We start from the raw sequence: 16,141 nt of genomic DNA on the forward strand, positions 1-16,141 counted from the left end.
ACACGAGCCAACACATGCGCCATATAGCAACAAAAAAGGCATCAACCCCATGAGTCAGTGTACTATCACATGCATGGCAGGTCACATAGGGCTGGACAGGCACCCAACACAAATGTAGTCCTAGGACTGCATCCACCTATCCAAACAACCCAGGGGGCACACCTAGCCGCTACACCAGGGCAATGACACACATCCACCCTGTATCAGTTATAGGCCAGCTACGTAATGTTGAAGGTGCATAGGTAACCCACACCCAGTGCACTGTGCACAGGACAGGCATGAGACCCACATACGTAGATAGACCCAGGCCCCTGACCATTCCCTGTCACATGTGCATGTACCTGCCACAGTATACGTGAGAACGGAATCCAGGTCTTTGCTCTCATCACAGGTACATAAGACCAGTGGCAGTGATACAGTGCCTACACATGCTGTACACATCAACGCAGCAGTAGATGCTGTAACAACATGCACCTCTTCTGCTACCTATGCACTCCAGACATCGGACAGTCACTGCAAAACCCTGGGCAAAAAAGCTGGATCAAAGGTGTACCCAAAAGCAGCGGTCACCTCTACTCGCGTTGGCACCGCTGAAGTACCCTTTGCACAGGCCACTGCCACCAAGATGCCTGCACCCCACATCTTCTGCTGCAACCATCACTACCTCAATTTGTACCATCCCTCATCTCAAAGGCCAGCAGTGTGCCTGGTGCAAGTCATGCAGGTTTACCACTGACGACCACTACCAACAGGTATCCTTTATCAGTCTCCAGCATTGGCTTTTTGTCACCGATGAGGGATGGGGCGGGAGTTGGCTTGTCTTCTTTCAGGCCATCCCCTCCAGGCCTTGGTGCTCTTGTGATATGTCCTTGTGGTAAGTCCTCCAAAATACCCTCTTGCGATTAACCTGCAGTCACTCACACAGCCAGTAGCTAAATACCGCCCAGATTGTTCAATCTCTGTGCTTTTCTTGTTACAAAGTAGATAGCTAAACCCACAGGAACAACCATCTATATTTAATAAGCATAACCAGAAAATAATGACAATAATTACATTATGGTTTTGGTGGAATGCCTCTGGTGATATTCCAACAGAAAATCACTGAAGGTATAGTCCTCCAGCACATTTTTTTAGCAAGTCTGTCTTATAAAAATTTGAAAATGGTCATGTTATAGCATCAGGCATTTGATCCGGCCAGCACGGACACATGTAGATAGTGTCCTGACTTGATGGTCGTGTAGATAAATAATACCTCCATCCCCAAGTACCACACGAGTAAGAGCAAAAACACTACTCGAGCAATCTTTGAGGCCACAGGTGTAGAGTGTCGTCAGCCTGGAACCGGGAACGCCGGAAGAACCCCCTGACCATGTAAGGCAATGAAGGGTTATGTTAAGCAGTGATAATTGGCAACAATGGTAGGGACCGTAGTGACAATGCAGCAGCAGCTTACCCATAGTGGGCAGATGGGAAGCTTTAGGCGTAGGCAGGTAGTATTGCTGACAGGAGCAGCAGGCTGAGGTGTTCTGAAGGCACTCCGGGAGACACCTGAGTTCGGTAGGGAACAAGAACGTAATCCGTGATCAAACCAAAACACAATCCGAGGTCAGGAGCCAAAAAGTCAGAACTGGAGACAGGGAAATCCAAGTACCAAGTCCAGTATCCAAGCCAGTGGTCAAAATCCAGGTAATCAGAGAGCACGCCAAAATCCAAGTAGGAAAAATCCAGAAGACAGTCCAAGCAAACGTTCCGTGATCAAGGTAGTACGAGAATAACAAGAGTAACCAAAACGCCAAGCAGTTCTCCGTGAAGAAGCTGTGAAGCAATGTTTCCTGCGTTTGCTCGCCCTTTTTCAAATACGAGCGTGGTCATGTGACGCGGTCACGTGACCGCAGCTGCGTGTCACGTGGAACGCAACGCAGACAGGGATTGGTGTTGCGGGCGTCTTCCGGGTATGTGACGCGTGGGTTTCCATACGCCCTTGTTTCGCCGCGGAACGTGAAGGAGTCGCCATGGCAACCGCCACCATGGAAAGGGGCGCAAAGACACTGGTCCACCAGCCGGGAAACCCCTCCGACTGTGCTGCTGCCGCTGTCGCTGCCGTTGGGAGTGTATGTGGGAACGGGGGACAGTAGCAGGTGAATGTGTGGGAGAACAAGGAACAGTAGTAGGTGAGTGATTGGACATGACAGATAGCTGCAGCAGGACGGGAGGTGTTAGATGGATAAAAAGCATGAGTGAGATTTGAAAAAAGAAAATAGTGTGTCACAGGAATGTTGCATCCTGCATTACTGAAATAAGAGAAATTAAAGGTGCAGGGAGTGGTGAAAGGTTGAAAATATGGATAAAGGTGGGCTCGGTGTAGTTAAGATGGGAAAAGCAGCAGGCAGGTGCTGTACCTCACCAGGCAGTCAGCAGCAGATGACCATGAAACGAGTGAGGGAGACTGGAGCTCCACAAAATGCACTTTACGGAACAAGTTACTTACCTGTAACTCCTGTTCTCCAGCATTAGTATCTTTCATGGATTTACATGCTCATGAAAATTCCCTGTCATCAGGCTTGGAATCCTCAGTTATAATAAAGCAGTTTAGCTTTAAAGCTTAAAACTGCTTGTCACTTATATAGACTATTGCTGTCACTTTTGGTCATAGTGCCCCAGCCAATGACATAAGTCCTTCTTAGCTCCACCCCTGGTGGCCCTCTTCAGATTTGAAAGCGCACGTAATGTTGCTGTAGGAACCAAGAAGAGCCAAAGAAGGGTAGGAGGGAGGGTTGGATGTGAAGCCATGAAATGTACAAATGCTGGAGAACAGGAGTTACAGGTAAGTATCTTGTTCCGTAAAGTGCATTTTGTGGAGCTCCACTAAGGTTGGGTTGGGTTGTGTTGTTCCGCATGGGGAACACCTCCGGGTAACGGGTAGTGTAGTCAACGATTACAAGGACATATTTGTTACCCAGTCTAGATGTTTCCAATGGTCCAATGATATACATCTCAATTTGCGAGAAAGGGACTTCTATTATTGCTAAGGGGTTCAGAGGGGCAGGTAAGGGAATATGCGTATTGGTTTTTTGGTATATCTCACATGTCTGAATGAAGTTCTTTATGTCTGCATGGATACCTGGCCAGTAAAACATCCCACTGAAGTGAGCTTGGGTCTTAGATTGTCCTAAGTGACCCCCGTCAGATAGGAATGTTCAATCTCTAGCACGATCTTCCAATGGGTTTTAGGGATTACTAACTTTTACTTGGGCCTTTTCTGAAGGTTTTCTTTCTATACAGTAATCCTTGCTTTCAGAAGAAAAAAGGGCTTCCCTTCTCTAATCCTTCCCCTTCAGAAATCACTTGTAAGAAAGCCTCTGCGAGTGCTGGGTCATTTCACCAAGCGAAGGCTAGATCGGGAAGGATGGTAGGTTCTTCTACGCTCTTTGCCCCAGTGGTAGATGGTTCATCGGCTTCTCCAAAGCCTAAGTTACCTCTCTCAGTTTCTTCTGGTTCACTTTCTGTAAAATGGGGAAATGGGGCCCTTTCAAGAATTCCCTGTGCAATTTTGTCCCCACAATGTACTTCAAATGGAGTTTTGCCATGGTTCTGTAGGAGAACCTTTATGTCTCCCTGGAAGTCGGGATCTATGATGCCAGCTAGGACATCTAGCCCAAATTTCCAGGCCAGGCCAGATTTTGGTGCCAATCCTATATAACACCCCACAGGGGGTATCAGGAATAGGCCTATGGGAATCATCCCTATTTTCCCAGGAGGGATAGTAGCTTCTCTGCTGCTACATATATCAAAGCCTATGGATTATTTCGTGGCGCTATATGGATCTGAGGCTCTATGATTAAGCTTCTGGAATTTTAGTGTCTCCCAATTTGTCTGAATTGAGTCACATCCCACCTCTGACACCACTAGCAAGGAAGGCATGGTATCAAACAGTAAGACAGACACAAGTGACCACAGTTCAAGGGTATTTATTGAACTTCAATTGGGTTTGGAAAATGCCTATCTAATCATAAATCTAAAGATGGGAGCAAGCTATGACCATCAAACAATAATAACGCAGTCCTAGTGGTATCTCGTCAAAATAAAAGGGCCTATACTAATAAGCCTATTGTCAATCCTTACTTCTAAATACAAATAGTGTGGGAAACAATGTCATACAAAAGAAAAGTGTTCAAGAAATGAAATGTCAGGATATCTGAGCCGTTGACTTCACTTCCCCACATTTTCAGCATGGGACAAGGCGGCACACTCAAGCTTAGCATACACTCTGGGTTCTCTAGTACGAGGATGCAGTTCAAAATCCCAGTATCAGGACCTTCTGTGCTAAAGTCTCTTTGACATTCAAAGTCTCTTACTTCAGAGGACCTGATGTGACAAACAAACATTCAAAGTTCCTTTTTCCTCAGGATTCTCCTATTCACAACTTTTTTGGTGATTCACGGTTCACCCCTGGTCCCTTTCTGCCGGGCCCAGACCCACTTTAACAGAAAAAACTTCAATTAGTCTCCCTCTGCAGGGCTCGGCCCCATTGTGTCTAATTTTTCTAACTTTCATTACTGTATCAAAATCGAAGACTTTAGACTGTGCGCAGGATTTTTCTGGACCCGTCACAGGACCACTTCGATTCACAATTCTTTACAACTTTTTAACTTTCACTTTTGTCACTTCTCAGCTGGATACCTTACAGAGACCTTTGATCGAGTACACACGTCGTGCCGGACCACGCTGTCAAAAGTATCATATCTTTTCCTTTCAAAGTTCAAACACTCATCAGTAGTTCAACTTTACTTTCATCACACGCGTTTTAAAAATTTTCGTTCTAGCTCTCATCATACAATGTTGTTGCTTGCATCCTTGGTTTCAACATAGACCGCTCTTGTATCGGTCTCCCCAACTCACCGGCTGTGGTGATTTCACTGATGCTGCTTTGTTCTTGGAGCAAAGGACGGTACAACAGTGGCTGCTGCTGCTCCCCGCCTTGATTAATGACGCGGGCGGGCACCGCATATCTGCAACACACAATGCAGGATTGTTAAGCCTGGTTTCCTGGTCTTATGCTTTCTAATCTCGAGGGTTCTGGAAAGCAACAGTTTCTTGTCAGAAAGGTCAAGGGAATTTCCCTCCTTGCGATCCCCTCCTGTTGTGCCGTCTTTCTTCTCTTGTTTAGCTGCCATCTCAAAACTGCTGTTTCCTTGCGTGCTTTGCGTCGGTCAGAGTGTGTGTTCGTGCTCCACCTTTTATCCATGTGGGGAAGCTTAATGGAAGTCAGGTGTGTGTGATGGTCAGTAATTGCCTCACCTCACCTGACCATTGTGTTGGGACACGCGAGGTATATTGCTTGGATGTTAGTCTGTTTTCTCCAATAGTGAGCTGTCTGTGTGAAAATGTTTGTGTTGGAAAAGCCAGGGGTTAGAGTTCCTACGTATTCTACCTGGTAGGATGGGGTAAAGGTGTTACAGGGAAGGGGATACAGCATCTCGCAATCCGGTGTCCCACACCCACTCCCTGAAGACCCCTCACCCAGGTGATCCTCCCGCACTGGTCCACATCCAGCAACTGGATACAAAAGCGATGGTCGTGTCCTTGCTACCTGGATGACAGATCCCCCGGGGACTAGTGGGTGAGACATCTTCTGGTTTCTCACACAGCCTGTCTCATCACTCTCCTGCTCCGAGTCTGCCTTTGTCACGTCCTCCTCAGTGGGCAATGGTACATTCCTCCTGATGCACATATTATGCAGCATCACTTACACAAGGACCTTCTTCCCAACCTTCTGTGGACTGTACCTAAGTGCCCCTCCAGTCCGGTGGAGGCACCAATATCTTATTTATTTATTATTTGCACCACAGCTTTAAAATCAAAACTTTCATAATGGAATAAAGGTTCTATGAAGTTAGCTCGAGAAAATGTGCTCGAGTCCCATTTGTTGACAATTTTGTAACACATTTCCTCACAAACTAAATGCAGGGGGAGACCCCCCGCAACCCTCCCACATCTCTGCACCAAAATTAAATACCTAAACCTAACCCTGTCTATATTTGCAAGGAAATGTATTAAAAAAAGGAGAACAAATGGGACTTGAGCAAATGGGCCTTCAAGCAAATGAGCTACATTGTCGAGCAAATATATACAAACACAATCAAAATCCAGAATTACAAAAATACTAGACCACATTAAGAACAAGGATTACAGAAATACAAGATCACATTAAAATAGTCATGACTTATAACGAATGGGCCACATCTGAGAGATACGAAGATTCTATCCTACAAATGGGATAACAATAAATATAAAAGGATTAGTGCAAGTATGAATACATTCCCACTAGAAGATCAATAGCCACTCAAACAATCCTCCCGTGATCTTGTATTTGTGTGTAATACTAAAAATGTATAGAAAACAGTTATTTTAAAAACCTGACTAAGGTAAGTTTGAAGAATTGTATCCCTCATCCTTTCCTCAGTAAGAACTTTAAAATCACTCAGAAGCGACGTGAAATGCTTCTGTCTCAAATGTGTCAGACCTACACAGCGTACCACTAAATGCTCTAACGTTTCAATAGCACTGGGGTGCATGCAAATTTTACAAAGCCTCTTACCTCTGTGGACATTGACATCAATGTTGAAGGACTTGTAGTTTGTGTTGAGTTTGCTCAGATTGGCTGCCGAGCCAATATTAGGAGCTCTGTTTTACCGTCATTCAGGCAAAGGCCATGAGCGGCCGCTCATGCCTGAATGATTAAATACATTTTGTTCACTAAGGCCAAGTCCTTGAGGTAATCATCTGTCAGCGGTATCAGGATCTGGGTGTCATCTGCGTAATTAGTGTAGGTGGCGCCCAGATGGTCCAAATCGTCAAACAAAGGCTTAGTAAAAATTGTATACATTGTTGGTTAGATACAAGAGCATTGTGGCACACCACATGTAGGAGGGATAGGGTCAGCAGCATCTGTGTAAGAGAAGACTCTCATGGTCCTTTTGTTCAAGAAGGATTTGATCCACATACTGGCCTCCTGTGAAAAGTAAGCAGCTGAGGCAAGGTGTCAACACAGTACTTCATGGTCAACCAAATCGAAAGCGGCCGAGAGATCAAGGAGAAGTAGCAAGGCAACTTTCCCATTGTCCTTAAGTCCGTCGATCTGGGTTTTCAGATCCAAAAGAGCTGATTCCGTCTCATGTTTTGGTCTGAAGCCAGACTGGCGGACTCTTAGTAAATGGTTAGACTCTAGGTACTCCTGTATCTGAATGTAGGCCACCTTGTCTAGTATCTTAAGAAGAAATGGTACAGTGGTAATCGGCCTGTAGTCAGTGAGAATGGAGAGGTCCAGAGATAGTTTTTTTTAGGAGGGGTAAGACCCATGACTCCTTTAGGTTGCTAGGGACTATCCCTGATGAGAATGATTAGTTCATTAGTTTAGCCAAGGGAATAGTAATAACAGTACCGCATAACAACTTAAAAATACTCGATCTTGAAGGTCGAGAAGCCCGCCTAACGGAGCGGCTGAAAGCCGACTTTCACTTAATCAAAGAGCAATTGAGTGAAAGGTTGTTTGTTTGTTTTGCTTTATTATTTATAATGCGCGATCATACCCTCAGGTAACAGGGCGCAGCAGTTACATGTATATGTGAAGCTTAGTTACAACAGCGAGATTATATACACACATACAGTTATAGCAGGATTATATACATAAATACAGATATGGGTACACTATATGTAAAAGATAGAATACTGGAACAGACAGACCACTTACTAGCATTGGAAGTAAGAGCAAGTAAGGTTAGATATGGTATTTACAGATAGGCAGTGGGGTTGCGGGGTGGTGCTCCTCGCGGTATGGCCTGGCCGCGTGTTTCGTTAAATGATCCTACATTTTCAACCAAAGGACAACATTAGTCCGGACGTTATGGTAGGGCAGATCCATTCTCAGAGTGGGAGGTAGGGATTTCCACAGTTTAGCTGCGTTCACCGGGAAGCTGTTGCCCCCTATTGTGGAGCGATTAAAGTTAGGGACAGAGAGGCAATCTTTGTAGGCTGTTCTTGTGGGTCTCAGGGAAGTCTGTCTATGGAATCTGTTGATCAGGAAGGTGGGAGCAGCGTTGTTAAGAGATTTATGAGTAAGTGACAGGGTTTTTGGGAGAATTTTGTCTTTGATGGGGAGCCAGTTATTCTGTTGGCTATATGCAGAAATGTGGTCTCTTCTGGAAATGCCTAATGCCGCTCTGAGGGTGTTATTTTGTAAAGTTTGTATTTTACTAGTGAAAGCTTTGGTAGACCCTAGGTAAAGGGCATTACAATAGTCCAGGCGGGATAAGATAAGGGCTCTGGCAAGGGTTGTGCAGCTGGTATCGGAGAGAAAAGGCTTGGCTGCACGGATCAGTTTACACGTGTATGCCGTAGAGGAAGCTAGGGAATTCACCTGTTGGTTAAATGAGAGGTTTCTAGGGCCTAGTTTCTTTAGGCTAGTGGTGGTACCCAGAATGATGAGTTCAGTTTTATCATCATTCAGGCATAGTCCGTGTGTGGCCATCCATTCCTGGATGATGATGTACACTCTGTTCACCAAGGCCAATCCTTTCCACAATCCCCAGAAAGTGGAAGGATGATCTGGGTATTATCTGCATAATTAGTGTAGGTGATACCGAGATGATCCAGATCATTGAAAAGGGTCTTGGTAAATATGCTGTACAATGTGGGCGAGGCACAAGAGCCCTGTGGCATGCCACAGGTGATAGGTATGGGGTCTGCCGCCGCTGTGGGTGAGAAGACCCTCATAGTTCTGCCATTTAGGAAGGATCTAATCCAGGTGATGGCATCATCGGAGAAGTGAGTGGCTGTGTTAAGGTGGGTATGGTCGACCAGGTCGAATGCAGCCGAGAGGTGTAGGAGGAGGAGTAGGGCGGCTTTACCGTTGTCTCTGAGCTCATCGACTTGGGTCTTAAGGTCAATGAGGGCAGTCTCAGTCCCATGTTGGGGATGGAAGCCTGATTGTCTAGCTCCTAATAGGTGGTGAGTTTCCAGGTGCTTCTGTATTTGTACTTAGGCAACCTTGTCTAGGATTTTTAGGAGAAAGGGTACAGTCGTAATTGGTCTGTAGTTTGTTGGCGTAAATGGGTCAAGGGTGGGTTTCTTTAGTAATGGAAGTACCCAGGATTGTTTGAGATTGGTGGGGATAGTGCCAGAGAAGAAGGATGCATTCATTAACTTCGTGATGAAGGGGGAGAGGTCTCGGGCAGCATCCTTGATGAGCTGTGCGGGGCACAGATCACCCTGGCAGTTGGAAGGTTTCAGTCACAAAACGTTCCTTTTTACTTCGAGTATGGAAACTTTGGAGAAGTTGAAGCGGGTAGATTCAATATCTGTAAAGTTCTCAGTTGGTTTGGATGGAGGTGGGTCATTTAAGGAGGCTCTTTTGCAGGAAATTTTGTTTTGTAAAGTGGAAATCTTGTTGGCTAATGCATTTTGGATATCTGAGCACCAGTTTTTATCTTTGGTGCACGTATTGGGTGGGGCTCAGGGAGTCTCTATTTCTTTGAGGATGGAGAATAATTCCTTCATATTTGATTTAGCAAATATGCGAGAGTCGAAAGAGATTCGTTTTGCTAGGCAAATTTCTTTTTTATAGAAGGCTGAGAGTTTAGTGAATTTGAGTTTATTGGCTGCTGATGGAAGTTCTTTCCAAATGGCCTCACAGTTTCTTTTTTGCTGTCTTAGGTTTTTGAGGAATGGTGTAAACCATTTGTTCAGATGCGTTTTGGGCTTACCTGGTCTGAGTTTGAGGGGGGCAATTAGGTCAAGCGAGGAGGACATGATTTTATTGTATTCTTCAACCAAGGTCTCAGGATCCGAATTGTCAGGGAGCGTGTTGAGGGTGGGGAGTAAAGTCGGGATGAGTCTCTCCACAGTGATACTCTTTTTATTTCTAGTTAGCGTGGGTGGAGCCCTGATAGCTAGCAGGGGTGGAGGCCTGATAGTAGAAAGCATGAATGGTAATGGTCAGTCCAAGCTAAGGGTGAAATAGCGATGATGTTGGCTTGACAATTGTAGTCGGCCACCCAATCGAGTATTCTACCTTTAACGTGGGTGGGAGCATTACATTTTAGTACGTTTTATTTGGTTTTTATAAGAGCAGAAAGACATACAATAGAAAAAAGTTATTAAAACAATCTATCGCAAGGGCAGATCCAAAGATGAACATGCGGTGTGGATCACTGTTGAGTTTTGTCTACAAAGGATGTGATCCACACCGCATGTTCATCTTTAGATCTGCCCTTGCGATAGATTGTTTTAAAACTTACTAAAATTATTAGATGGGATGTGAGGATTGTGCTCGCTCCCCAGTATGAATTAACTTTGTCATTTTTTAGCCTATGTTGTCTGGATGATTGTCACGTTGAATGTTGTATGGGTTGAATGCTGCACTATGAATGGTTTGGATGTTTGGACTAATTTTTAGCCATGTTTTATATGTACCTCCATTGTTGTGATATGAAATAACATGTTCTTTAAAGCACTGTGTCATTAACTGATCATTTTTCAAATTTCTGTATCATGATTAAATAAATTTGATACAATTTGTAAGTAACACAGTTTTGTGCTCTGGACAATTTTTCCGGATTTCTCTGGTGATCTGGTAGTTGACATGTTGTGGGGAATGGGTAAGAGCATGGAGGTGGGTGAGTGGGGTAGCATGCTGAATAATGTGATGCTACTTATAAAGAGCAAGAGATAGGCAATCTGGCTAGTGGCCAAGGGGATCATGCTAGTTAGTCAAGGCAAATATTTCTTAGGTGGCTAAATAGTTGGCCTATCACTTAAAGATAGGTAATCAGGGCCTGTGCCAATATGGGCCTGGGCAGTCCCAGAGCAGACTTGGTTAAGCAGATCCTTAGGGGTGAGATATGCAAAGAGTACAGGGCGTATAGCAAATGCATGTCAGTTGAGGCAGCAAGCTTAGTAAATGCTCTAACGTTTCAATAGCACTGGGGTGCTTGCTCAATCATCCGGTCGGTCGGTTGGTAGCTAGGAGAGCAGTATCTGCGGGCATAGGCCAATAAGGATCAAGTTGGGGCAAGCGAATAATTCAAGACCTGGGTCTCATGCCAAGACATACAATCAGTACAAAGGGTTTCAGGCTGGCTGTGAGGTGCAGAAGATCAGTGTAGTTTTGGGCAATTGCAGGCTGGTTAAGTGAGGCACAGAGAGGCGTAGGCCACAAACTAATATGCAATGCTGGCAATGAAGCATCAAGGCAATTTAGACACAGGCAATAGCACGGCAGTCAACATAGCGAGACAGGGCAATCAAACAGGGGGAGCACTAGCCTCATTCAAGTGTGCAAAAGGAATAGATATACAGTCCCAAAGCCCTAAGAGGCATAGGCCTTGTGCACGAGCAAGTGAGATAGGTCGAGCAGACATGTGGAGGCACTGGCCTCGCGCTAGCATTGTAATACAAACAGGTCACGGCAGTGGAGCAGTGAAGGCTCCAGTAATGAATTATGGGCCAGTAGAATGAAGGCACAGAAATGCGCTAGCCACATATTAATATGCAATACTAGCAATTAGACATCATGCAAATTTAGATACGGGTAGTTGCAAGGCAGTCAGTATGAAGGAGGAAGGCAATCAAGCATGGGGAAGCAATGATCTCATCCACGTATATAATGGAGTAATGCAGACCTTGAATCGTGTAAAGTTACACGAAACATGGCAAGTTGGCTAAAGCTAAAGGTGGACTAGCATATGAGCGGACCCTGCAAAAACCACAACCAATGGTAGCTTCATGTCTGAATGAGCGGAATAGCATGCCACTAGCCAAAGTGGCGAATGTCCCAACAAAGTCTGACAGTCCTAACCTCCTGACAACAAATAATGTTGTGATAATTGATAATGACAACATAAACACTTCACAGAAGCTTGATAATACCACCCATGTAAATATGGACACTACCAAACTACTAGTAAATCGAACTTGTCGATTGCAGTGGAGATCCAAATCCATAACAACGTATTAGCAGCAACATCACTAGCGCTAATCCCGTTTGTAAAACTATATGAAACACTAAATGAGACAATCATTGACAACAGAGTAATGCTGGGCAATTTAAATGAAAAGATAACAAAGATGCAAACCCTAAACGGAATGCTGTTGTCATGTCTCGAGAAAGAAGCTGAACTGACAGCGACTTGGCAAAATAGGTTGAGTGACCGTGCCATGAGAGATCAAAGCGATAAAGTCAATCTAATGGACGCAGTCTTAGACTGCATGAAATGGCTATGGCACAAGCAACAGAAAGTGCCAAATCAGGAAAAGAGCTTAGGGTGGCAAACCGAGCCCCTACTAACTATCGAAGAAAACTTATAGGGACTTCAAAATGAAGAGCAGATAAGAATAGCAGCTCAGAAGAAATTAGAATCTGAAGAAACAGTGGCTGAACCTGCCCAAACAAAGTCAATGGTGTTGGGAAATGGTGTGGATACGGAAACTAAGGCAGTTGAAAATAGTGCAGCTGCAGAGCCTCAAACCAAGACTATAAAAGCAACAAATAATAAACAAACGGAATGGAAGCTCACAGCAAAAGAAAAAACACTGGATGCAAACACCAGTGTGATGTTGGTAGTGCCAATGTCGGATGAACTTTCGCAAAAAGCATTAAGCAGAATGCCACCAAACAATCAAAAATTCAAATTTGGAGTCTTTAAAGGTGCAGCAAAAACATTACAAGGCTCCATGACTGCGATAAAAAATAATAAGGAACCCAAGACCATTAAGGAAAAGACGGAATCCAAAACAGCTGGTCTAAAGAAACAGACAAACCGATCCAAAAAATTCATAAGGAATTTATCAACTCCCACTAGACCGAGTCTGTTCTCATGTAAGAATTCAGAACAAACGTTGCTAAGCAAAAAAAAAAGATTTGACTTCAGAAGCTCAAGAACCGAGTGAGGTGAGCCAAAAGAGTAACCCTAGCAAGCGACCGCCTCACCTGACCACCTCACCTGACCATTGTGTTGGAATCTGATGAATTTACCACTCACTCAGTTGCCTCATCAATTGACCTCTGTAACCTATCGGCCTACTCCATAGAATCAGAAGAAGTTGCAGAGGCAGAATCCACCTCTGAAGACGATGGTAGAATATTTGCCGCCAACCTACCCTCAAGAACTAAGAGCCCTAACGAGAGTCAGCTGGTGGATCAAATGACAGCTTCAATGAAGGTCATGGCCAAAACAGGCAGCAGCGAAGGACCATGGAACCGAAATAGCAAAGCCAAGCTAACCAAAAGGAATGATTCATCGCTGAAAGAAAAGAAGTTGGGTAAGGCGCTCGCAAATCTAAATCCGAAACTAACAGCGGCGCAAAGACAAAAACTAATAAACACAACAAAGAAAGAGGAGACAATTAGAAAAGCTGAATTGAGACCTTCCTCATTGAAACTGCGAGTGGAAAATGTATTGGTGGACAAGAACGAAGTAAATCTAAATAGAAGCAATATAATGCGACTACTACATAATGTGCCTTTGCTGCGAACAATTTCATCACTTGACACTGGAATTGTTGAATATGTGACTGAAGAATGTTCAGACAAGGTATTGCTTCATATAAATTCCTACGCTGTGAGAAAGGCCTTATTAGCAGCAAGAGAAGAATTGCTCTTTTTTGGCTTTGAAAGATCAACGGAAATGTCGGAGTCAAGCCTGTCGTCCAATCGAGCAAAAGAAAATTCAACAAACAAGATTACCAACGAACAGAGAATGGATGAATTGAATTGAGGATGAGGCTTAACACAAACCCGACTACAAAAAAGAAGTCAGGAACTATCAATGTGAACCAATGGAACCCCAATTGTTCGATGAAGAATGACTTGCGAAAGACATTAGCTACCACGAGACTCAAATGAAGAACTCTGTACGCTGATCTCGTGGAATACAAGAGGAATTCTACATTTGTTCAATGAATTTCCTCTGACCCTAGATAACAACTTTGCAATATGCTTGCAGGAAACATGGCTGTGCGATATTCCAGCAAGAGACGGTTACCTAGTGTTATTAAATCAGGCTGAAAAAAATAAACTAGGAAGGTCGTTTTCAGGACTGATAACAATGGTGAAAATCGGCACCGGGTGGGAAGTAATTTCGACAGAAAACCCAAACCTATTTGTATAAGGAACAATCTTACAATTAAGTCAGTCTGGCATGGGAAAAATGAGACAACTGTTTGCTGATTAACACGTACTGGAATCCTGCTAAGATTACAACAAGTACGTTTTTTAACTCAATAATGACTCTAATAGATGGAAGCCTGTGGAGGTACATTGACCCAATCATAATAATATGCAGTGACCTGAATTTTTCGTGGTAAAAGACCATGAATCAACAGGGGACCTCAGATCAACAAATAAAATCAAGGCAACCAAGTAGAGTTTCTCGCTGGAAAACCACCTTAGAAGCGCGCAATTGTGCAATGGTAAACGACAATGTAAAAGGCGATATACCTCCAAAATATACCTGGAACCATCAAGGTAGTCATAAAACCTTAGATTATATCTGGATTTCTTTGAATATGTGGGACATAATTGACAACTTGATAGTCACACCGACTGTAAAAAGTGATCACAACGCGCTGAAAATGAAGTGGCGCTTACAATGCACAAATTCCAAATGTAAGTACATGAAAAACCTAGAGATTAATCAAGGAGGCAACAGGCTAAGAATCTTGGCACCTCAAATTGAAGAATTAACAAAAACCTTAATAAGGATGTCTACAATAGCAGCCGAGCATATAAATTATGCGCCTCTATTGAGACATCGGGGAAACAACAAAATGGAAGTTTACAAATAAATAAGCATGCTTGGAGCGCTAAAGTCAATACCGGAAAAAAAAACCTTGCATAAAGACAGAGTCCTGAAAAAAAACCTGGGTAATCAAGCAAAGATCGCCATCAAAAAACGGAAACAAAAATTCTGCAATTAGGCAAAATCATTTGCATGTATGCACGACCAAGAGCGCGCAGAACTAATGCTGAACTTAATCAACAAGTATAAAACAAGAGAAATTTGGACCATCTTGAACAAAGGAACACTAAACCAAAGTGCTATGCTAGCAAACAGGGTTTTGGAAGGTGTTTGGATACAATATTTTGCTGACGTGTTCTTTACCACATCAATCAAAGGAACCAATATAGATTGGCAGAGTCAGGACTACTGGGATATATGTGAGACCACCGAAGATATCGCAGTCTATTTCTAAATTGAAAAACTCTCGAGCAGCCGGCCCAGACGGTGTCACTAATGTAATGCTTAAAGCAAATAAGGATCTATGGTCAAGATTCATTGAAATCCTGCCAAGTCAAAATCAATTCCCAAGTCATGGGTTACAGCAGTGATCGTGCCTATTTATAAGAAGGGCAATCGGGACGACCCGGCAAACTATTGCCTGATTGCCCTTCTAGACACTATTGGAAAGATATTGGCTACATTCCTGCAGCAAAAACTAACAAAATGGGCAATGAAAGCCAGAATTATGCACTGTTGACAAACCGGGTTCACGAAGGGAGTGGGAACAGAGGTAAATTTGGTTCTATTAAATCTCTTAAAACCTGAGCAATGAAGAAAAAGTCTAATATTGTTTTAGCATTTGTGGACATGCGTCAAGCATTTGACACAATCAACCGTGAGATACTTTGGGAAAAACTATCAAAATGGTCATACCATGGTCATACCCACATCCAGTTATGGCACTGCATGCGAACACCAGTATTGTTCCAATAAATGAAAGTGAAGACAATTGCGATATATAAGGGAGTGAAACAGGGCTGCCCACTGACTGCCCTGCTATTTAAACTGTTTGTTGCAGATATCCCTGAGGCCCTGAAGTCGGTCAACTGTTTCCCGCCAAAGATAAATGGCCATCATATAAACTGGGCAATAAATGCAGATGACCTGGTGATAGTAGAAGCTACGCAGATCGGTCTGCAAAGGCTCTTAACTAGCTTACAAAAATATATGCGATTGAATGACCTACAGATTAATGTTGGGAAAACAAAAATCTTGACCATTGGGACAACAAAAGGAACAAAGAATAAAAACTTCAAATGGTCAGTTGCAGATGATGTAATTGAAAGAAAGACTGAAATGCGTTA

This window comes from Ambystoma mexicanum, chromosome 4q (genome assembly GCF_040938575.1).
Source record: "Ambystoma mexicanum isolate Mex_15411 chromosome 4q, UKY_AmexF1_1, whole genome shotgun sequence".
In the NCBI taxonomy this organism is placed as follows: domain Eukaryota; kingdom Metazoa; phylum Chordata; class Amphibia; order Caudata; family Ambystomatidae; genus Ambystoma; species Ambystoma mexicanum.